The sequence below is a fragment of the Podarcis filfolensis genome (assembly GCF_964270895.1).
Source record: "Podarcis filfolensis genome assembly, chromosome: 7".
Classification (NCBI taxonomy): domain Eukaryota; kingdom Metazoa; phylum Chordata; class Lepidosauria; order Squamata; family Lacertidae; genus Podarcis; species Podarcis filfolensis.
Window position 1 is genome coordinate 24472613 of NC_139603.1, and position 23316 is coordinate 24495928.

The 23316-nt window shown below is 43.4% G+C and overlaps 1 long non-coding RNA gene across 1 annotated transcript in view; it reads right to left on the reverse strand.

Annotated features, from left to right (window-relative positions):
* LOC310767230 overlaps window positions 1-15409 on the reverse strand; it is a 70344-nt gene extending 54935 nt beyond the window's left edge. The window contains exons 1-2 of the long non-coding RNA XR_014550776.1: window positions 15138-15409; window positions 13823-13936 (exon numbers count right to left, since the gene is read on the reverse strand). This is a non-coding gene — a long non-coding RNA (uncharacterized lncRNA). The remainder of the gene's footprint in view (window positions 1-13822; window positions 13937-15137) is intronic.
* Between the last annotated feature and the right edge of the window lie 7907 nt (window positions 15410-23316).

Here is a 23316-nt window from a genome sequence, read left to right on the forward strand (position 1 = left end):
AACTGACTTTCGGGTTTGGTGGGTGTGCGTCAGTAAACGAGGGGAATTAAGACTAAGAGAGCTGAGTGGGGGGGGTGTAATCTCACTGTATACAAGTTGTACAAGTGACAATAAAGCATTTCAGTTTTCAGGGGGAGGGTTGGTATCTCACTGGACAGAGAACTTATTTTGCATGCTGAAGATAACTCAGTCCTTAGGATTTCCTGTTTAAAAGATGCGTGGAAGTGAGGATGGGGTTGCTCATTCACCACAGACTATGGAGAACAGCTGCTATTTGAAGTACAGTGGTACCTCGGTTTACGAACTTAATTCATTCCTGAAGTCCATCCTTAAGCCGAATCCATTCTTAAACTGAGGCGCGCTTTCCCTAATGAGGCCTCCCACTGCCGGTGCCCTTCCATAGTAGACGAAGGTTAAGTTTGCAAACCAGAACACTACTTCCGGTTTTGCTGAGTTCATAAACCAAATCGTTTGTAAACAGGACTGTACTTAAACCTAGGTACCATTGTATATGGTGCATTTTTTGTGCTACATATGGGTTAGTGTGTATATAGCCAAAGGTACCTAGATAAATACCTACCACACTTGCTCATGGAGAGGAGTGTTTTACACCTCTCCTCTGTTCAGACCAGAAGGGTTGAGTGGGTGTCTAATCCTGATATCCAGTGAAATGTGGTCATTTCACCTTTGTAGGAAAGGCTGAGCCAGTGGGAACAGGAACTGAGTGGGAAGAACAAACTATCTGTTGTAGAAATATACAGGTGAAACTTGGAAAATTAGAATATCATGGAAAAGTTCATTTATTTCAGTAATTCAACTGAAAAGGTGAAACTAATATATGAGATAGACTCATGACATGCAAAGCAAGATATGTCAAGCCTTTATTTGTCATAATTGTGATGATTATGGCGTACAGCTGATGAAAACCCCAAATTAACAATCTCAGAAAATTAGAATATTAAATGAAATCAGCAAAACAAGGATTGCAAATAGAGCAATATAGGACTTCTGAGAAGTAGAAGCATGCATATGTACTCAGTACTTGGTTTGGGCCCCTTTTGCATCAATTACTGCCTCAATGCGACGTGGCATGGATGATATCAGCCTGTGGCACTGCTGAGTTGTTATGGAAGACCAGGATGCTTCAATAGCAGCCTTCAGCTCTTCTGCATTGCTCGATCTCATGTCTCTCATCTTTCTCTTGGCAATGCCCCACAGATTTTCTATGGGGTTCAGGTCAGGCGAGTTTGCTGGCCAATCAAGCACAGTAATCCCATGGGCATTGACCAGGTTTTGGTACTTTTGGCAGTGTGGGCAGGTGCCAAGTCCTGCTGCAAAATGAAGTCAGCATCCCCATAAAGCTCGTCTGCGGAAGGAAGCATGAAGTGCTCCAAAATCTCCTGGTAGATGGCTGTGTTGACCCTGGACTTAATGAAGCACAGTGGACCAACACCAGCTGATGACATGGCTCCCCAAATCAACACAGTCTGTGGAAACTTCACACTGGACTTCAAGCATCTGGCATTGTGTGCCTCCCTATTCCTCCTCCAGACTCTGGGTCCTTGGTTTCCAAATGAGATGCAAAAGCTGCTCTCATCAGAAAAGAGATTTGGGGAGCCATGTCATCAGCTGGTGATGAAATGCCTTGCTTTATATTATTCATCAGTGCTGCTGAATTTTGAAGCCACGTACTGTCTCTAAACTAATAAACTTGCCATGCCAGTCAATACTGTGTGCTCATTAGCTTTTAGGAGAAGCAAAATTTCAAGACAGTTTCTCAAGACTTGTTTGTCTTTCTAATTTCCCAAGCAAAGCCCAGACAAGGGTCTTGCACTCATCCCTCCTTGATTCTTGGCAGCAAGACTACCTATGCAAGAGATGTGCAGGGTTTTACCCTAGCAGGAGACTGACCCTCCTTTTGAACTGATTGAAGCGTGAATTGAACAAAAGCCAGCCGAGCCTTTGAGGTTAATGTCAACAAGGCCATTGAGTTCTGTTTTCCGCCCTTCAGAAGGACGCAAGTGAAACCCTAATAGGTTTGTTTTCTTCTATTAATTTCACCCAGGCTGCCTTTGCTTTCTGGAGAGAGATGGAAGAACACCAAACTGCTGGACTAGAAGGGAGCAGCAGCAATGTACTCTCGGTGTCACGCCTTACAAATACATACATCCCTTGCTGTGAGAGTAACAAATGAGTTTGTTTTGTTGCACATGGCAGAACCAGGACAAAGCAGAAAGAACCATCCAAAAATATTTTCTTTTCTTTCTTTTTCTTTCCTTGCTCAAATCTACTGCTGGTGTAAAAAAAAAAAAAAACCATAACCGCAATAAGTCACAGAACATAAAATGTATTGTCCAAGGCTCTTTTTTGAAACCGTCTTTTTCACTTACATGAATTAATTCAGTGCTTTTAATTATCTCACTATCCAGCCTGGAGTTAAGCACATACTAACCAGCTTTGCCCTTGAGTGATCAACAATATTGAGGCCAGTGTGGTAACTCAGTGCTTTTTCATTTTCTCTGTCACTTGTTTTTCTCAATTTAAAAAAAAACAAAACCTGCACCTCTACAAGTGAAGAGAGAAAATTCAGAAGAACAAATTACTAATGCAAAATTAGAGCACCTTGCAAGACTGGCTTATCTGAGACAACATGCTGAACAAGGAAGAAAGGGGTGGTGTCTGAACTGGCTAAACCATAGCTCATGATCAGCCAGCAAACCAGAATTGCAAGCCATGGGTTGAAGTAGATTTGCAAACAAACGGTGCTGAGCTAACTGTGGTTTAGTGCCATAGTGTAACATTATCATTAAGAGAACAAGTCCTGAACAAACTTGATTTAAATCTCAACAGAGACATGAACTCATTGGGTGGACACAGTCAAGCCACCTACAGAGCAAAACCACTCACCTTAGAAAAAGCCCATTGAACTAAATAGGACGTAACAGGTTAAGGTACCCTGACCGTTTGGTGCAGTCACAGACGACTCTGGGTTTGCAGCGCTCATCTTGCTCTATAGGCCGAGGGAGCCGGCGTTTGTCTGCAAACAGCTGCCAGGTCATGCGGCCAGCATGACTAAGCCGCTTCTGGCGAACCAGAGCAGCGCACGGAAACACTGTTTACCTTTCCCATCGGAGCGGTACCTATTTATCTACTTGCACTTTGATGTGCTTTCGAACTGCTAGGTGGGCAGGAGCTGGGACAGAACAACGGGAGCTCACCCCGTCATGGGGATTTGAACCACCGACCTTCTGATCGGAAAGCCCTAGGCTCTGTGGTTTAGACCACAGCGCCACCCACGTCCCAAATAGGACTTACTTCTACACAAACTTTTATAGGGAAAGGTAAAGGACCCCTGGACGATTAAGTCCAGTCGGATTTGACTATGGGGTGCGGCGATCATCGCCACTTTCAGGTCGAAGGAGCCGGTGTTTGTCTGCAGACAGCTTTTCCGGGTCATGTGACCAGCATGACTAAACCACTTCTGGCACAATCATGACAGAAACCAGAGCTCACAGAAACACTGTTTACTCTCCTGCCACAGCGGTACCTATTTATTTACTTACACTGGTGTGCTTTTGAACTGCTAGGTTGGCAGGAGCTGGGACAGAGCAATGGGAGGGGATTCAAACTGCTGTCAAACTTGTATATGCAGTCAATGTCAGCTCCTGTCTGGCCTATTTCAAAGCTACTACATATATTATTTCAAAGGACTACATATATTATATGTAGTTAGGGAAATTCTGACATAATTACTATTTCTTAATAGACAGGAACATCATCATCATCATCTGTGGTTTATATTACATTACATTACATTATATTACATTACATTATATTACATTACCATGCAATGCAATAATCTCGCAACGAATTACTCCCTTTGTGTTTGACCCGAGGATTCTTCACTTATTGGCCTAGATGAAATATGATTTAAACATTACTGAAAATGACACAAAAATCTCTCTCTCTCCTTTTTTTTTTGTAAAGAAGTTGTTCATTAAATTGAAAGCAGCAAGGCAGGTCATACCACTCTCCTCTGATTCCTTGCGAAAAGGGAAATTTCAGAGTGTGCTATCAGTACAAGGAGACACAGGGAGACATATGTCCAATTAAAAGTGCTTAAGCACTCTGTTATCTTAGCAGAATTCTAAATTTAGATAATGCAATAGTGTGCTGCCGAACTTCGGTACAGCTGGAAATAGCCCGTGGCAAAACAAATGTTAGAGCAGAGCAATTAGAAAAAAAGCCAGTACTGTATTATATTTTCCATTCTCCTTCCTTATCGTGACGATTGCTACAAAATAATGCAAATGGAGCTGTACTAAACGAGGCTAAACTAGACAGCCACCTCACTCAAGTTGGGCATGAGAAGCTTTCTTCTGGAATGCAGTTAGAAATGGAACACAAATGTGGCAGACCTCAGCTGCTGCTAAAATGGGGTGGGGGGTCATAGAACTGTAGAAATGTAGAGTTGGAAGGGACCCTGAGGTTCATCTAGATCCAAGGATGTTTTATGCAACAGCTCCGTAATATTTGTTCTTGTTGAGTTTAGTCGTTTAGTCGTGTCTGACTCTTCGTGACCCCATGGACCAGAGCACGCCAGGCACTCCTGTCTTCCACTGCCTCCCACAGTTTGGTCAGACTCATGCTGGTAGCTTCGAGAACAACCATCTCGTCCTCTGTCGTCCCCTTCTCCTTGTGCCCTCCATCTTTCCCAGCATCAGGGTCTTTTCCAGGGAGTCTTCTCTTCTCATGAGGTGGCCAAAGTATTGGAGCCTCAGCTTCAGGATCTGTCCTTCCAGTGAGCACTCAGGGCTGATTTCCTTCAGAATGGATAGGTTTGATCTTCTTGCAGTCCATGGGACTCTCAAGAGTCTCCTCCAGCACCATAATTCAAAAGCATCAATTCTTCGGCGATCAGCCTTCTTTATGGTCCAGCTTTCAGCTCAGGAAATATTCCCAAGGGAGGGGGTGAAGAGCATGGCACATGTATTTGACAAGAGCAGAGGCCCTCAGAGCGCAAGTGCTTTTTAAAAAATGTCTTTCCATGCAGATTTTAGATGTTCTGCTAAAAATCTGTGTGTAAACAGGACAGGATGGACTTACCGTAGTCTAGTCTCCATGCAGAAATGATACAGACTGGACTTTAATGGATCCATCCTTTCCTATTGGATCCAAAATATAGAATCATAGAATCACACAGGGCTTTTTTTCAGCCAAAACTCACTGGAACTCAGTTCCAGCACCTCTGAGGGAGGCACCATTGCCATCATAGAAGAACAAGAGAGGTGTTCGTGCTAGAAAAATAGCTTTGGAATTGATAGTGTTTGAAAAAGAAAAGGTTCTGACCTCCTTTTTACTCCTTTGCCTAGTCCTCAGACCTTAGTTGGCACAAAGGAGTCTTTGAGAAAGAGTATTCTTGCAGAGTATTGCTGCTTTTATTCTTAAAAAGTCTTCTTCTCCAACCACGACCAACAGCTTTTACACACACCAAACGCAACCAGCTTTCTACCATCCAACCAACACACACCCAACACTAACATTGACCACTCTATATATACAGGTACAATTTGGCAAAAGGTTGCATGAGTCATTGTAGGCCGCTGACTCATGCTGACTTAGCTCTTTTAGCATTAAAGAAACAGCGGCCAATTTTTAGCCGTGACAGGAATCACAGAGTTGGAAGGGACCACAAGGGTCATCTAGTCCAACCCCCTACAGTGCAGGAATCTTTTTGTCCAGTGTGGGGCTCAAACCCATGACTCATAAGAGTCTCATGCTCTACTGACTGAGCTATCCAATCCCTGAAAACATAATTATGTATCATGCAAGGATTATAAAAACTGATAGCGAATACCAGTCTTACAGTCGTACCTTGGTTCTCGAACAGAATGTGTTCTGGGAGTCCATTCGACTCCCGGAACTGTTTGGAAACCAAGGCAGACGTTCGGCTTCAGAAAATCATTCGAAAACTGAAACACTCACTTCTGCTTTTCAAACGTTCAGGAGCTGAACCATGTTCAACAACCAAGGTACAACTGTATTTGCTTGTGTTCCACACCTTGGATGATCATTGGAATTCTGGCAATTTCCACAGCCGTTTCTGTTCCCGTTGGAATTCTCCAATATCTCTATTTGTAATACATCTGATTGGTTTCCCCTGCTCTAGGAAATAGACCCCCTAGACACCCTTAGATGTTTACTACCTTTGAGCAGGAATGACAGCCACATTAGAAGAGGTGGGAGAACTTACATTCCATGTATGAAGGTCGTTGTAAAAACCAGAACCTCTGTGTTTATTTTTAGTGAATAAACAAATGAACCAGGACCCTGGGAATCACATTATATCTACCAATATTTCCAGTTCTGCATGAGCCTTAACAACACAAACAGAACTGTGACATCTGCAGGAATGTGTTCAGCCTCCAAATGTAAAACCGAGTATATTTAAATAGGTACTTTATAACTACTAAGAGGCATGGACAGCAGAGCTTACCGAGCTGAATTATGTATGCACTTCATTATATGTTAATACGCTTTAAAAATTAATAACTTTTTCATTTTGTAGAAGAGAGGCTGTGCCGCCCAGATATTCCAGTTGAGAACGGAGAAGCCATGCTCAACTTCCAAATGCACTGTTCATTTTGCTTCTAATCATTGTTGCAGCCATTTGCAGAGCCCGGTGTTTTTCAACAACAAACATGTCAAGTGTATTAGTAAAAGGCTGTGTATGAACATCTTTAAACACCCATGTACTCATGCCTGGGAAAGCTGATTGGCCCAGACTGTTGGGGGGGAGTGCATTTCTCTGTGTTTTTAACTTCAGCCTTTACATATTTGATGCATAAAGGCTTGCCACAGCAATCACAGTGTGTAATGCAGCTGTAGGTGATGTCAGGTACCACAGATGTGATGCTACAAGTCAGGTTATAACAATCTAGGTTAATTGATTGCTGCTGTCAGAAGCGAGCCCACAGTAAATCACACAGAGTAGGTGGAGTTAACTCTTTCTGAGAAGAAACAAGGCCTGCTCAGGTGTGCCAGGCCTAATGAGCGCAGCAACTTTTCTCAGTACATCTTGCCCCTTACAAGGCAGTTGCAGAGACTAAAGGTTCCCTCAGCTGCCTAAGTCTCCACCTCTCCAGGGTTTTCCCCAAGGAATCAGACTACACAGGTGTGTCTGCCTTTGCTGCTCCCACTTCATGTCTCTCCTGGTCTTAGGAGACCAGCAGGAAGGAAGCTTGTTGTGGTAGCAGCAGGAGATCCCTGTACTTTTTCACCAGCTTTACTCATCTCTGCCTCTTGGCCTCCCTCTTCTCCAGCCTCTGCTTCTGCCTCTGGTTCTGGTTCTGGACTGCTCTCTGCCACAGCCTCTTCCTGCTCACTAAACCCTGCCACCATTTCAGCTTCCAACATGTCCTCCTCCCAGTCTTCTCCCTCTCACCATTGTCCCACCACCAATCCATGGGCTCTGACCCTTTCACCCTTGGGGCTCCCCAGGTGGTTCCTCTTAGCACTCCCCTGCATCCAACCAGTCCATGACAGTTACTGGGATGATGCTATTGGTCAGACCAAACATTAAAAGCTATTAAATGCTGAATAGGGGAGCTTCCTGATTATCTGTTTATCGATCTTGCAAAAGAATTAGACGATGTTGCTATTGAATGAGATTCTGTTCTGATTTGTTTGCAGCAGGAGGCTAGATGACATTGCATCAGAGCAAATGTTACCCTGTACTTTTGGGGAAGCAGATTTGTTGGCACAAGGCCTCCCAATCATCTATAACTGCATGACCTGAATTTGCCAGTATGTGATTGAATCCCACCCCAACAATAGTGACAGTCTGGAAGCACCCTAGGATGCCTCCACTGCAAGTTCAGTCATGGGTACCAATGTACTGGAAGAAGCAAAGATCACCAGTGTTGAAGCAATGATTCCTCAACATCAGCTTTGTTGGACTGGTCATGTTGTGAGGATGCCTGATGATTGTCTTCCAAAGCAACTACTCTATTCTGAACTTAAAAATGGTGAGCGTAATGTTGGTGGTCAACAAAAGAGGTTCAAAGACTCTCTCAGGGCAAATCTTTAAAAATGTAGTATAAACACTGACAACTGGGAAACACTGGCCTGTGAGTGCTCCAATTGGAGAACAGCCTTTACCAAATGTGTCATGGGCTTTGAAGATGCTCGAACTTAGGGTGAGAAGGAGAAATGTGCTAAGAGGAAGGCACATTTGGCAAACCCTCACTGTGATCAGCTCCTGCCCGGAAACTTATGTCCCCACTGTGGAAGGACGTGTGGATCCAGAACTGGCCTCCACAGTCACTTACAGAACCACTGTTAAAACTGGGTTTATGGAAGACAATCTTACCCGGCTACGATTGATTGCCAAAGAAGAAGAAAGTCATAAGACAACCTCAGCACCTCAACCACCACCAGAAATGCCTCTTCTCCACTCCCTGGTAGTAAAACCACAACAGTAATAAACTAAGCATCCAACAATCTGATCGTGAAATCCAAAATCACTTCCTAAAGCAGCTGCTTCGTTCTGTACAATCCTAGGACCGGATTGATTGTCACAGCTGCTTATATGTGTACCTGCCCTTCTTCATGTTATAAGCTTGAGATTATACCCCATTGCTAAGAGTTTCAAGGCAGCCGACGCTTTGCTCCTAACGCAGTTCGGTTACAGAGCAACCTTTTCCCAGACAATATTTCCTTGCGGCTGGTATGTTATTACCACCAGCTGCCAATGTTTAACTAATGGCTATTATCTGTGACATTTCCATCTTCTCAAAAAGGAAACAAAAATGGCTTTCCTTAATTAGACTTGTGCCCTAAATACCGCACTCGCAGTCAAGTTTATTCCCGATGCCCTCCATAAGGACTTTTGAAGGAGCAGAAACCGAGGTAGGCATGTGTGGTTTCTCAAACTCATCTTGGATTACAAAGCCTCTAATTTTTGCTTCTTGGCCCAGTGCACACACAAAGCGTTCTGAGTTTCTAGACGGGAAGAAAATGGGCAGATAGCCGGCAATTTATCTTTTTTTTTAAAGGCCAGAAACCTGTTTCAGTTTTTTAGCCCCTTGAGGAGCACCCTTTATGCCAGCAGCATTTCATTAGAACTGTCAGGAGCGAAAGTGAGTGACAGCTGGAAAACTTCATTATGTGTGTCAGCAGAATCGCAGCTAAGTTTCGATTAATATTTAGGTCTTGGTATCTGCAAAACCAACCTTTTTCTTTGCTTTGAAAACTCTCTGGCTAATACCCTGCAGACTTACATTCGTTTATAAAAATGAGTCACTTCTAGAAAGATTGCCTTCATCTCTATACTCCTGTATCTTTTCAGCTTTTCTTGATAAAAATATTTGGAATACATAGACACACACACAGGGCTGCTGCCCCTCCTCATCACCCTTCTACTGAATGGGGCAGGTGAGCATTAAAGTCCTGTAGCTTTTAGAGAAATACCCCTCTTCGATGTACGTGATATCAAACCAGGTTCCATGGAAATTCGAAACAGAAGCCGCAGTTACACTGTGGGGTGAACAGTTCAGGCAGCTTTGGGGCATGCAGAGAACTGGAGTTCATCCCAGGGAAGGAAATCATCAAGTGAAGACAATTTAGGGTTGCCATATTTTGAAGAGCAAAAAAGAGGACACATTTGCCGACTTCTACTTTTACTACTGAGGGACGCGGGTGGTGCTGTGGGTTAAACCACAGAGCCTAGGACTTGCTGATCAGAAGGTCAGTGGTGTGAATGGGTGAGCTCCCATTGCTCGGTCCCTGCTCCTGCCCACCTAGCAGTTCAAAAGCACGTCAAAGTGCAAGTAGATAAATAGGTACCACTCCGGCAGGAAGGTAAACGGTGTTTCTGTGCACTGCTCTGGTTCACCAGAAGCGGCTTAGTCATGCTGGCCACATGACCTGGAAAGCTGTACACCGGCTCCCTCGGCCAATAAAGCGAGATGAGCGCCACAACCCCAGAGCTGGTCACGACTGGACCTAATGGTCAGGGGTCCCTTTACCTTTACTTTAAACTACAGATCGCTGTGATGACGCTCATTTTAAATACCCCTACTATATGTAGGCTATTGAAGCTGTGATATATTGGTAGTAGCAATGCTCTTAACTTTCAACAGCAAAATAATAAAAATGCATATTGCTCCCTCCCTTGCCACATGAAAGCATTTGGGCTCATGTTCACATTGCAGGGGGTGGCAGTGTTAACTCTTGTCCTCCCAGACTCCTTCTCCAAGATCTTGTAGCTGAGTCAGCGTCCTTTTAGTTCAGCCACAGGAGAAGGGATTTCTATAGTATGTAGCTAGTTTAAGATGCTGCACTGTTGCGATTCTCTGCTGCAGACTAGCTTAGCAGGGTGCCTTAGATCTGAGTCTAATGCACTAGAATTTGTTTCTTGGGTTACTGTAAACAAAAAAACAAAAAAAAAACCTGGACATTTTGTCAAATTTTAAAAATCTGCCTGGAAATAAATCCTTAGAAAGAGGATGTGTCCGGGGAAAAGAGGACATATGGCAACCCAAGACGACTTTCCTGACCCCGTTTCAGTGTGAAATTTGGCAGGAAAAAGCAACTTGAAAATGCAACTGGAGGAACAAACTCACAATGTTTCAAGCCACAAATGTGAGCATACCCATGGTTTCCCCCATAGCAATCTTTCTAGTGCACTAGTAGCTGTTGGAACAATGTTTATTCACTTCAAAAAAATTCAGTGTGCAGGGATTTGGTGTTCCGATTGGCCTTATATGGTGCAGGGCTGGATTTACTGCATAATGTCCGTGAAGCGCAATGGATAAATTGGCATTGTGAGAGAGCTCAATCATTCACTTGCGTGTAGATATATAAATATTGGCCCTTCGACCCTGCCACCGATCTGAGCAGAATAAAATAAACTGCATTATTTTTTGCCAGGTACTAAGTGTGATAAGTATACACACTGAATTGTGCCACTACACTAAGAAATGAATAATCATTCTGACTATGCAGTGCATTTTCCCCCATGTTTTTGAAAGAACAAAACTTCCAAAATTCAAGCTAGAAGTCAATGGAACAGATAGTCTCCAAACTATAATCAAATTTCAAATTTTGTGTGTTGTTTACATTTGTGGCATAAGAAGAATCAACTTGTGGAATACCAGTGAGGACTTTATACAGAAAGGGTCTTTTTTTATCAAAACCGGAGAAGTGATTGTTAGGCTTACATTGGAATGTTGCTTACAGTCTTAATGAAGAGGTTTTACTACAACATCATAATAATTTTGCATGAATTCCCCTCCTTCCCGTGTGAACTGACCCCCAAACAACCCGATTAAAATTGTTCAAGGTCGTAACCATTTAATGCCAAGCAGGCCGGCGTTGTAAAACAAGATTGTCTGTATGCTGTGAGAATTGCTTCTTTCAGGAGTAGCAGGAGATTTGGGGGGTTTGCTGGTTACTTGGCACACATTTAGATTTCAATGCTTCACTAGGAAGCTAAATAGCCACTCATCAATCACAGAGCACCGTTGGTGTAAAAAAGAAAGTGTTTGTTTTAAATGGGCAAAACATCACGGCATTGATCATAAGGACATTAGAAGAGCTCTGCTGGATCTACTGAAAGCTATGTTTAATTTGCTTCTAACCATGACCACCCAAGGTGGCTCTGGGAAATCCACAAGCAGCGTGTGAATTTTGATATTTATTTCTTTTTCATTTGTTTATTAAATTTCTATACTCATCCAAGGACCGCAGGGTGGTTCACAATATAAAAATACAAAACTGCTTAACAGAGTACCAAACAAAAACAATACCCTCTCAGTTTAAAAGGCCATAGATTTTTTAATTAGCCAAAGGCCTGGGAAGAAGAGGAATGTTTTTTGCCTGGTGCCTAAACATATGCAATGAAGGTACCAGACGGACCTCTCTGGGGAAAGCATTCCACAAACGGGGAACCACTGCAGAAAAGGCCCCTTCTTGCGTTGCCACCCGCATGGAGCAGGAACACGAGGAAGCGCCTCAGATAATGATTGTAAGGTCAGGGTCTGTTCATATGAGGAGAGGCAGACCTTGAGATATTGCAGTCCTGAGCCATTTAAGGCTGTATGGGTAAAAACCAGCACTCTGAATTGGGCCTGGAAACTAATGTATTGGCATTACGTGCTCAAACCATCTTGCGTCGATGAGCAACCTGGTTGCCTAATTCTGCACCAGCTGAAGTTTCTGACCCATCTTCAGAGGCAGCCCTATGTATAATGCGTTGCAGTAATCTAAGCTAGAGGTTAGAAGACAATAGTCAGCTCTTGATGCTCCTCCTGAGCACCAACTAGTAATGTCTCTGAATCTGGAGGTTCTAGTGCTCCCAATAGCCAATGGTGGCCCTATTCTCCATGTAGCTGCCTAATTCCCCTTCAAAGTCATGTATGCCAACATCAGTTGTGACCAGTTTGCTGCAATGAAGTCCATAACTTAGTAAGAAAAAGATCCACAGATCCTCTCACACACAAAGCGTACATGGTTCAGCTAAATATATTGGCAGCGCAGCCAGCTCTGACAGCACAAACCATCTGTTGGAAGAGGTCCGGATACAGCGCCCATCCCTAGGCACATGGTCAATTTTGGCAATGCCCAATTTATATAGGCTATAGACATAGTCATCAACCAGACTTCAGTCACTACTGAGAGTGATGGATGTGGGTGTGTTCACCCTTTTGCAAATGCAGGACCCGATCCATCAAGCCAAGCCATTCACAGAGATCTGTATGGATCATCCTTGCTAAAGCAACATGCTCATCGGATTGTCAACCAACCAAAAATATGGTTCCGGAACTGGAATATTAATAGATAATGTGTAAAATGTGCAGGGGTAAGCAAGGAAATAATAAAAGAACCAAAAGAATCAATTGAATAATTGAATAATTATTAAACTACAACAACACAACAAGATGGAAGAAGTAAAAAAAACTGAGATCACACATGGGTGAAGGGGAGTGAGCCACACCCAGTTATCCAGTATTAGTAAAACCAACGATGGCAACCCTAAAACGCTAATCTTCAAAAATCACTGCCATTTAAGAATCCTGGCTGGTAACTAAAATCAGTCATAATACAGTTCATAGATACGTATTGAGTGATGCACTTTTGTCCCACTGTTATGGGAGTAAGGGCTGGCTCTCGCAGAACATATTCCATAACAGAAATTGCCACATTATGTTCATTAATCATAAGACAGTGACATTTCAAGTAGAGGGCCCAAGGTTATGGGACTTCCTGAAATGGTAAGTGACAATAAGATGTGTCAGTCAGGGAAGGAGGGGGAAAGAATGCAATTCATTAAGCGTTCCTAAACATACAGCTTGTGTCAATGTGACAGGGATGATGGCATTGTGGCACCGTTCGCACCTATAAGGAGAATATTTCACTGGTTTGACATGATCACTACTGAAGTTACAGACAGCACAAATAAACTATACTTGAAATCCGTCTTCCTGGGTTTTACGATTTGGACTGTTGCTAGTGGGAATAGCGGACAGTTTTAGGTCCTGCATATATATGCCTTCATAAACTTAAGGTCATGAACCAGCCAAAGGGCCATCCTTTTTACAGCTCTCCCAAAATGCAGTGGCAGCAATTCAAGGTGTTGGTTTTAGCAAGGGCATCGCTGGGCAAAAGGGCAATTTTGGGGAATGCTTTCATTAGCACTGAAAAGGAGAGAGGTTGGCTGCTCACGAAGCACTGCCCTCCAGCTAAATAGATCTTTGTTGCCCTTCCTGACCCTGGTTGGCTAGGTTTGCCCATATGACTAGTCCAGGAAGAATCTCCCTACCTGCAACATCAGCACAAGCCCAGTGTGATTAGCTGCTTAGCATCATGGACATCATCATGTTCATAATACGAACCACGACTGTGATTGGGTGAGATCCCATGACTGGATGAAGTCCTAATAAAAATAAAATAGAAAGAAGCAAATAATTGCACCCAGAGAGGAGGGGAAGGGCAGTGAACCATTTTGGGGGAGAAAGTTGGCATTAATGAGGGTGTCAGAAAATATCCCCACCCTCCCAAAGCGCTCTTTTCAACCTGAAAACTGAAACAGGCAAACATTTGTCACAGTCTTAGTGTTAACCTCTAAAGCCATAACTAGCTCAGGCGGTAATCCTAAACACACTTACTTGAGACAAAGGCTCAATAAAACACATGGGGCTTCCTTCCGAGTAAATGTGCATACAGTTGGGTTATAAGGCCCTACATACCTTAATACATCTGCACTGAGGGCCAACCACAATAAAGCAAGTTTTTACAGATTTTACTTTTGACTGTCTCATTCATGCAACATGACAAAGCACGTAGAGACAAATTTCTGGGATTCAACCTTACACTATTGGGTCCACCTGTTGGAGATCTGCACCAGAACATTTCCCAGAAGTTGTTTATGTTGATTACCCCTCAATGAGATAATTACATGCTGCAGATTGCTTTGGCTTGATTATCATATGGTATCTCCCACACTAAATTTAGAATAAGACATGAAACATCTATACAGATAATTAATGTTCCAACTGAAAAAATGAGTGTAACCCAGCAGATACAGAGTTAAACTTAACCCAAAAACATGTCATATCCAACCTTTCCTCTCTTATCAAATGTAAAATGGTGTTAATAATGACCAACCTTAGAAGGGTGCAATAAAGTTGGACAGTGCTGATGGCAAAGTATTAATCCTATAAAGTTTTATATACATTGTTTTGATTACTGTTGATTAAATGCATTAAAAACGATGCAAACACATTGAGCCTCCTGTATGTAACACATTTATTGTTGACTCTAAACTATTATGGTATAGCATCATATTTTTATTTCCAACAAAGTTCCGTTCTCTGATGCTGCACTGGTTTCGTTGCTTTATCCCAAAATATAAGCAATTTGGAAAACCCAATTCCAAAAAACACACGCAAGGAAATCACAACAGGATAACAAATTATTAGCCAACTTGGAAGGTCATAAATTTATTTAAACAACCTCCAAATAGTCCCTGATCACATAAACAACCCCTGTGAACATTGTTTTTAAGAGCTAGCCTGGTTTCCCATTAACTAATGTGCCAGCCTAATTTGCTCAAATGGATATAATCCTGAACTTACGTAACAGTATATGCAACAGCTTCTTCTGTTGGTGAAATGCTATACTGTATTACTTCTCAAGGTGAAACATTATCTCTGAGAAAGATTTCTCTCTCAGATCAATAAATCTTGATACTCCTGTCAGATTCAGACAAAGGGCTTTGTTCTTAGTCTCACTGGAAAGCAAGCAAAAGTTGTAGCGAGCAGAATGCTTCATTGTTCGGTTTTCTGCTTGTCTTCTTCGCATTTATGTTGCCAGTGATTATGCAGAAGAGGAGCTGGCAACCTTTTCGGCTCCATGGGCACATTTGGAGTTCTGAGTCAGTGCCGTGGGTCACCGGTACTTTGTTCACTTGTCTCCCCATCCCCAGGCATAAAGAGAGAAAACAAACATGAAAGCTCACTTTGTTTTTCTAAGGGATCCGAGTCAAAATACGACAGCTGGATCCAGTAAAATTAATCTGAAAAGTACACAGAGTGTAGCAACGTCCCAGGAAATGGGCAAGAGAAACAGCCAAGGCAGTGGTGGCAGAAAGGAAAGTGAGCGAGAGGGAATGAAAGTGGTTCAAAAGATCTTGAGTGGATGCATGGATAGCAAGGCCACGGTTTGGAGGAAGGAAGGATGGATGGGATCAAATGGGAAGAAATCCAAATTGATATGGAGCCACACCCACACCAATCATTTAAAGCACCCTTTAACCACCCTTTAACCTGGGTGGCGCTGTGGTCTAAACCACAGAGGGCTGCTAATCAGGTCGGTGGTTTGAATCCCTGCGACTGGGTGAGCTCCCATTGCTCGGTCCCAGCTCCTGCCAACCTAGCAGTTCGAAAGCACGTCAAAGTGCAAGTAGATAAATAGGTACCACTCCAGTGGAAAGGGAAAAGGTGTTTCCATGCGCTGCTCTGGTTCGCCAGAAGCAGCTTAGTCATGCTGGCCACATGACCTGGAAGCTGTATGCCGGCTCCCTCGGCCAATAAAGCGAGATGAGCTCTGCAACCCCAGAATCAGCCACAACTGGACCTAACGGTCAGGGGTCCCTTTACCTTTACCTTTAACCATTATGGCTGTCCCCCAAGAATCATGGGAACTGTAGTTTGTTAAGGTTCTCGGTGTCCTTTACAAACTCAGTATCTTTTACAAGCTTCAGGATTTTTTTGGGAGGAATTATTATTCCTGCATTGCTGGGAGTTGGACTAGATGTGTCTTGGGATCCCTTCCAACACTACAATTCTATGATTCTAAAGTGGAATAAGAGTACTTCAAATGTAGGATAGGTAGGGTCGGCTCAGATTAAGCCAATATATTTCCTGGTTCTTATCTTTTTTTTTCCCCATTCTCTTCTTTTTTAGGAAATAGTTTGACTTAATGCAAACTAAATGCAATCTGCCCAGTAGTGATGTATGGAAGTGAGAGCTGGACCATAAAGAAGGCTGATTGCCAGAGAATTGATGCTTTTGAATTATGGTGCTGGAGGAGACTCTTGAGAGTCCCATGGACTCCAAGAAGATCAAACCTATCCATTCTTAAGGAAAGCAGCCCTAAGTGCTCACTGGAAGGACAGATCCTGAAGCTGAGGCTCCAATACTTTGGCCACCTCATGAGAAGACTCCCTGGAAAAGACCCTGATGCTGGGAAAGATGGAGGGCACAAGGAGAAGGGGACGACAGAGGACGAGATGGATGGACAGTGTTCTCGAAGCTACCAGCATGAGTTTGACCAAACTGTGGGAGGTAGTGAAAGACAGGAGTGCCTGGTGTGCTCTGGTCCATGGGGTCACGAAGAGTCGGACACAACTAAACAACAACAAAAATGCAATCTGAGCCTGACTAAGCCTGTACATCGCTATCACAAAAGTAAAATCCCAAGGTTTCTTTGAGAGGAGCCACAATAGTGAAACCAGCACAGGGTTGTAACACAGAGATGGGCTTCAGGAGCCCAGAACAGAAGCGCTGAGCCTAAAAAGACAATAAGAACAGAAACAGCTTCTGAGATCAAAAGTTCCTTCCTGACAATGACGAAGTGGTAGTTCACCAAGGTTTCCGCATGAGCAAAGTGGCCTCTACAAGCATCATTTCACAAATCTTATTTACATTCCCCCTTTTTTTAACATTCATTTGTCATTCACTGTCAGCAACAATTCCTCACTTCTGTTCTATGGGTGCTACCTGCAAAATGGCCCAGAGTATTTGCTGCTCTACAAGGGGCACATCGCAGGACGAGTTCAGACCTACCCCAAACCGAAGAGGAAATAAACACTAAACACATGAGATTTGCTGCATTTGGCAGGGTGAGGAGAGGCTATTTTATTTAAGTCTTCAGCTATACCCAATTCTGAAGCTTTCATCTGGTCCCTATTTTATTCAGGGAGCACAGCCTACTAAAATTCATTCAGGTCAGCGATCCCCCAACTTTTCTTCCCCCATGGACCACTTGAGAATTGCTGGGGGTCTTGGAAGACCCCCCCTAATGGCTTTTCAGCCATCTATAGCAACCGTAATGCACTGTGCTAGATGTTTTTGGTTTTTAATTGTATTTTTCATGCTTCTTTTTCTTCTTCCGTATTGCATGACAATTGGAATTGAAATTACAATACAGAAAAATAAAAGAGGCAATAGCTATAAAAATATATAAATATTTAATCCCACAGATGTGCCGCCTTCATCTTCAAGCACAAAACCATGGACCACCTGAATGAAGCTCACAGAACGCCCATGGCCTGCTGACCACAGCTGGAGAACCTTGATTTAGATCAGGGGTGCCCAAACTTTTTTCAAAGAGGGCCAGATTTGATGAAGTGAACATGCATGAGGGCCGATCAACGTTGTTGAGCTTTTCTTAGGATTTTACCCCAAGACATACAATGGTACCTCAGGTTACAAACAGTTCGGGTTACAGACTCTGCTAACCCGGAAGTAGTACCTCAGGTTAAGAACTTTACCTCAGGATGAGAACAGAAATCGCAGCGTGGCAGCAGCGGGAGGCCCCATTAGCTAAAGTGGCACCTCAGGTTAAGAACGGACCTCAGGAATGAATTAAGTTCGTAACCAGAGGTACCACTGTATACTGAAAAGGACTTTGGACATGCCTGGTTTAGATGCTCTGATTTTACCCAGGACAATGTTCTCATTCTTTTTTGAGAATATATGTCTCATGAGGAAAATGATTGTGGTTTACCTCAGGTCCTATATTTATGTTGGGTCCATAAATGTACACAACAATTTGGCAGGTGTGGCCGAATCCATGAGAGGGATGTTATCAGGCTCCTTTGACTTGGTCAGGTGTCTGTTAAGGGCTATTATTGACTCTTAAGATGGAGAAAATGTACCAAGTATCTTTCCGAGGAAAGGGCATCCATCACTGTGAGGAAAACATTTTGCACAGTGGGTGGAAGAGGAGCTTTATTGTCTCAAGGATAAAAAACAAAAAAAAAGGAAGGCCACCAGAAGAGAAGTGACCGTCAGGGGAGTAGAAGAGGAAAATTACTAAAGCAGCAGTCTTTTGGACAGGCTCAGGAGAGAAGAGCCAAGAGCACTGCGGCAAGAGAGGAGCTCACATTAATCAAGAAGAGAGAGATAGCCAGCTACAGACAGGAGCTTCACATACATAGAGCTAAATCTGGAAAAAGCAAACCAAAGAAATAACCTCCATGCGCTTTCGCTTAAAAGGCCTTCACTTCAGCAGGGTTCACCCCGTGGTTATTTCAGTAGACAAAATCGTTGAGCGGCAGCAAACTTTGCACTAAACTCTCTGAATAGATGGCGCTGAGGTACACCAAAAAGAAGCCTTCACCAAGAGCTAAAAGCTGTGGGGTATATAGCTATTAACGATAAATTAACATGTGCTATTAAGGTAAGATGGGGAATACGCAGGAGAAATGATTTTGAGGATATATGGAGGTGTTTGTAGAATTTGTACTGTTAAACCGGAAAAGGGTCAAACCATCAAAAGAGGTGTTGACATTTTGGGAGGTTGGCTAGTTACAATGGAATGGTCTTGGGGGTGGGGTGCATGTTTTTATTCTTACAGTGGTGCCTCGCAAGACGAAAAGAATCCGTTCCACGAGTCTCTTCGTCTTGCGGTTTTTTCGTCTTGCGAAGCAAGCCCATTAGCGGCTTAGCGCTATTAGCGGCTTAGCGGGCTTAGCGGATCAGCTGTTAAGCGGCTTAGCGGCTTGGGGAAAAGGGGGGGGGAGGAAAAAAACCCCGCAGGAACTCGCAAGACATTTTCGTCTTGTGAAGCAAGCCCATAGGAAATTCGTTTTGCGAAGCACCTCCAAAACGGAAAACCCTTTTGTCTAGCGGGTTTTCCGTCTTGCGAGGCATTCGTCTTGCGAGGCACCACTGTATTTATTATTATTACTTTGTCAAAATAAAAAATAAAAGCTAAAGGCTGCCTCCTTGCATTCTGAGAGTTGTTTGGAGACATCTCTTCCCCTCACAGAGCTCCAATTCCCAGAGTTCCCTTGGGAGAAGGAGTGATTGTGAAACCACTCTGGGAATTGCAGCTCTGAGAGGGGAAGATGGTGTCTCCCAAGAACTCTCAACACCCTAACTACTCTCTTCAAGATTCTTTGTGGGGAGCTGTGGCTGTTTAAAGTGGTATGATACCACTTTGAAGGTATAGCACAGATGGGATCCCCGCCCCCATTTTCTCTATATATACACACATATATACATATACTTATACACACACACACAATATTTTTCTAGAAAAAGAGGTGCCAGAACTCACCATGAATGCCTCCCTTGTTCTCTTATAACCGCGCCAGTGGTGTAGCTAGCCATTCAGGCACCCAGGCGGGGCAGGGCAACCCAGGCAGGGCACTCTGGGAGGAGCCTGCATGGAGTCCACCTGCCGCCTCCCCCTCAGCCGCCCTCCAGCTGAGGGGAAGGTGGCAGGCAGACACGAGCCCTACACCACCCTTTTGAGGGACACGGTGCCTGCAGGCACCCAAGCCACCCAGTCACTCCCAGGAGAGATGTGTGGCTCAGGCACACTGAGGGGTCCCGCAGTAAGTGCTGCCCCCTGAGGAAGCAGTGCCCAATGTGCCCTGCCCCTGCCTCGCCCCCTAGCTATGCTGCTGAAAGGCGCCCACCTGAGAGGTGCTGGAACTGAGTTCCAGCTGGGGGAAAAGCCCTGTGTCTGACACACACACACACACACACACACACAGAGAGAGAGAGAGAGAGAGAGAGAGAGAGAGAGAGAGAGAGAGAGAGAGGTTGACTACCAAGCTCATGGCTGAAGTGATATTTGAATCATAGAACTGTGGAGTTGGAAGGATCATCTAGTCCAACACCCTGCTAAAGTGGTACAATCATGAATCGCAGCTCACGCCCCAAGCCAATAGATTCCACACTTGTGTCAAATTCATGGAAGGAAGAGAAAGGGGGTTGTGAGAGAGTAAGACTGAAATGGAGGCTTTTGGAATGCACATGTAAATCAATCTATTCATCATGCTCTAATCCATTCGTTTAATCTACAGGTTTCCTAAAAAGAATCAAGATTTATGCATTCTCTCCAAAGGATATTCTCTGAGATAGTTGCTGCAGATTTTACAGCAGCCGTTTGGTTGGCAATCATTATGAATCTCAATGTACACCCCAGCAAATGTGGAAGAACCCATGCTGGTGCTTGTTTAATAACTAGCAAAATTACTAGGATAAAGTCAAAGCTGTAACTGTTAACAACCTAGGATTATCTAATGTCTTCTGTAATAGCTCTATATATGCCTAGTCAGAGATGAAGATAAGTCCATTAAGGCTGCTACATACATTAGCCGAGCGGATAGCAAAATCATGTCTAGCCTGAGACTTTTACTACTGTTTGCTTTCAGACTGATTCATCAAGGCATTAAAATGTTCTCATAGGTGGGGGTAATGCACAGTTCAGGCCATTAAAACACAGTTTGATTCTTTAGTATCTTTTCTAAAAGTCACATTAAAAAAATGCTTTATGGAGTTAAATAATGCATGACACTGTTTCAAACCATTTTTAAGGAACTCATTCAAAATTCATCCTGGTATCCTGCAGGTGCTCCCCACTGGAATAGGAGCAGGGTTTTTTCCTTCCAAAGTTGTGCAAGGTTTCTTAGATTTCATCTCAAATTGCTTTATCTGTAAACCTGCGACGAGCCTCAAACAAACAAGCAAACAAAATCATATCATAACAGAGTGATTTGTTGACTAGTTACAATAGCAGGAAGTCTATTTAAGTCAGCGATTCCCAGACTGTGTGCCAGGAATTATGAAAAGGATGGAAATGTGCAATAAAAAATAAAAAATCAAGTGCTCCAAGCCTGGTGTTGGCATCAGAAAAGCACCATTGTAGTATAAGTGCTGCTTGTTCATATTTGCATTGGGACCCTAACCCCTTGGCTCATACTGCAACACCATGGCGAGACGTTCATGTGAAATAATGAAAGTTGGATAAACAGGTGTTATTACAGTATACAGTGGATGTGCATAATGCATACTATAGCCAGAGAACAAACTGCCTGCTTGGACCACAGCAGGAGATTCAAAGGAAGGAAATAAAAGACTGCTTTGGCATGCTTATATGTACACATCACTCAGTATGTTATGGCCAAATTTTTCAGCTACCACCACAGAAAACTATTGCATTTGAGTAGGTATCAGATTATATTAAACACACAGAGAGAGTGGGAGAGACACTTTTTATGGTACTTGAGGCAAGATCCTTGCTTCACAGATGCAAGTCCCAAGTTTAAAAAAACCTTAAACGGCTTAGGGCACATTACACTCCAACTTCTTTCACCCGAACCTTTCGTCTTTGGCCATGAAGAATAAATTTGTTGCTGTAATTTTCTTTTTCTAATAGGGTCAAAATAGGTCACTGGATAAGTGTTAGGTTAGTTGCATAAATGTTAGAGGGGAATTGTGAAATAGTGTTACAAAGGAGTTGGGGCAACTTGTGTTTTTAAACTGCTTATAACACTTATATCTCACCAGTGTGGTGTAGTGGTTAAGAGCTGTAGACTCGTAATCTGGGGAACCGGGTTCACATCTCTGCTCCTCCACATGCAGCTGCTGGGTGACCTTGGGCTAGTCACACTTGTCTGAAGTCTCTCAGCCTCACTCACCTCACAGAGTGTTTGTTATGGGGGAGGAAGGGAAAGGAGAATGTTAGCTGCTTTGAGACTCCTTTGGGTAGTGATAAAGTGGGATATCAAATCCAAACTCTTCTTCTTCTTCTTTCTTCCAAGAAGCTCAGTGGTACACACAGTCTCCACACACACCCCATCATTTTATCCTCACAACCACCCTGTGAAGTAGGTCAGGGTGTGAAGGTTCACCAAAGTCACTCAGTGAGCCAAGTGGGGATTTGAACCCAGGTTTCCCACATCCTAGTCTGATACACTGAAACGACCTCACCACCCTGACTTCCTTGTGCTATTTGCGGAATTGGAAGAAAACCACACTTTGCTTCAGCAGCTGCAGTAAGAATGACCATGAATCAGTGATATATTGTTTGCAATTAATGTTCCAGCCTCACCTGCCATCAATTAATTAGTCTGAGCTGAGGATCATCTTGAGAGCAATTTGTGTTCTAGTGTTCCAACCCATTTTACAAATCAATAAAAACAATGCAATCCTTCCTTCACCACCGTTCCCTTTCCAACAGGTTTGTAATACAGAATTTACTTCTCACCCTTGCAGTGGGGAAATGCTGTGCCAAATCCATTCCTGGTGTTTAGTTTATTTCAGTCTGCTGAGTTATACCAATAATTACCATTTCTTCAGTTACATTTTTGGCACGAACTCCCCGGTAAACATTACTGAAACAGATTGGCGCAATATCCTATATTCAGGGTGCCTGTATGCTACAAATCAATGCAAACTCACAGCTTAGGTCTAGCACCCTCCAATCAATATGTAAGTAATAAGGTATTATCACATAGGGCAACCAAGCATGCTATTATATAACATCAAGGCACAGCAGAGTCTGGTTTTTGGTGTTGTTGACAGAAGGGTAAATCTCCACATGTATAAACTCCTTTGTTCACGCAGCTACTTGTTCACAGCAACTGAGCTGAACCACTGAGTGTGTCCTCTCGTTCTGGCATTTCACAGGAGTAAAGATCAGAACAGCGTCTCGACATCCAAAAATGTCAAAATCACCTTGAACCCGGAAAAATCTAACATCACTAATACAGGAACCAGGAAGAGATTTCCTGGA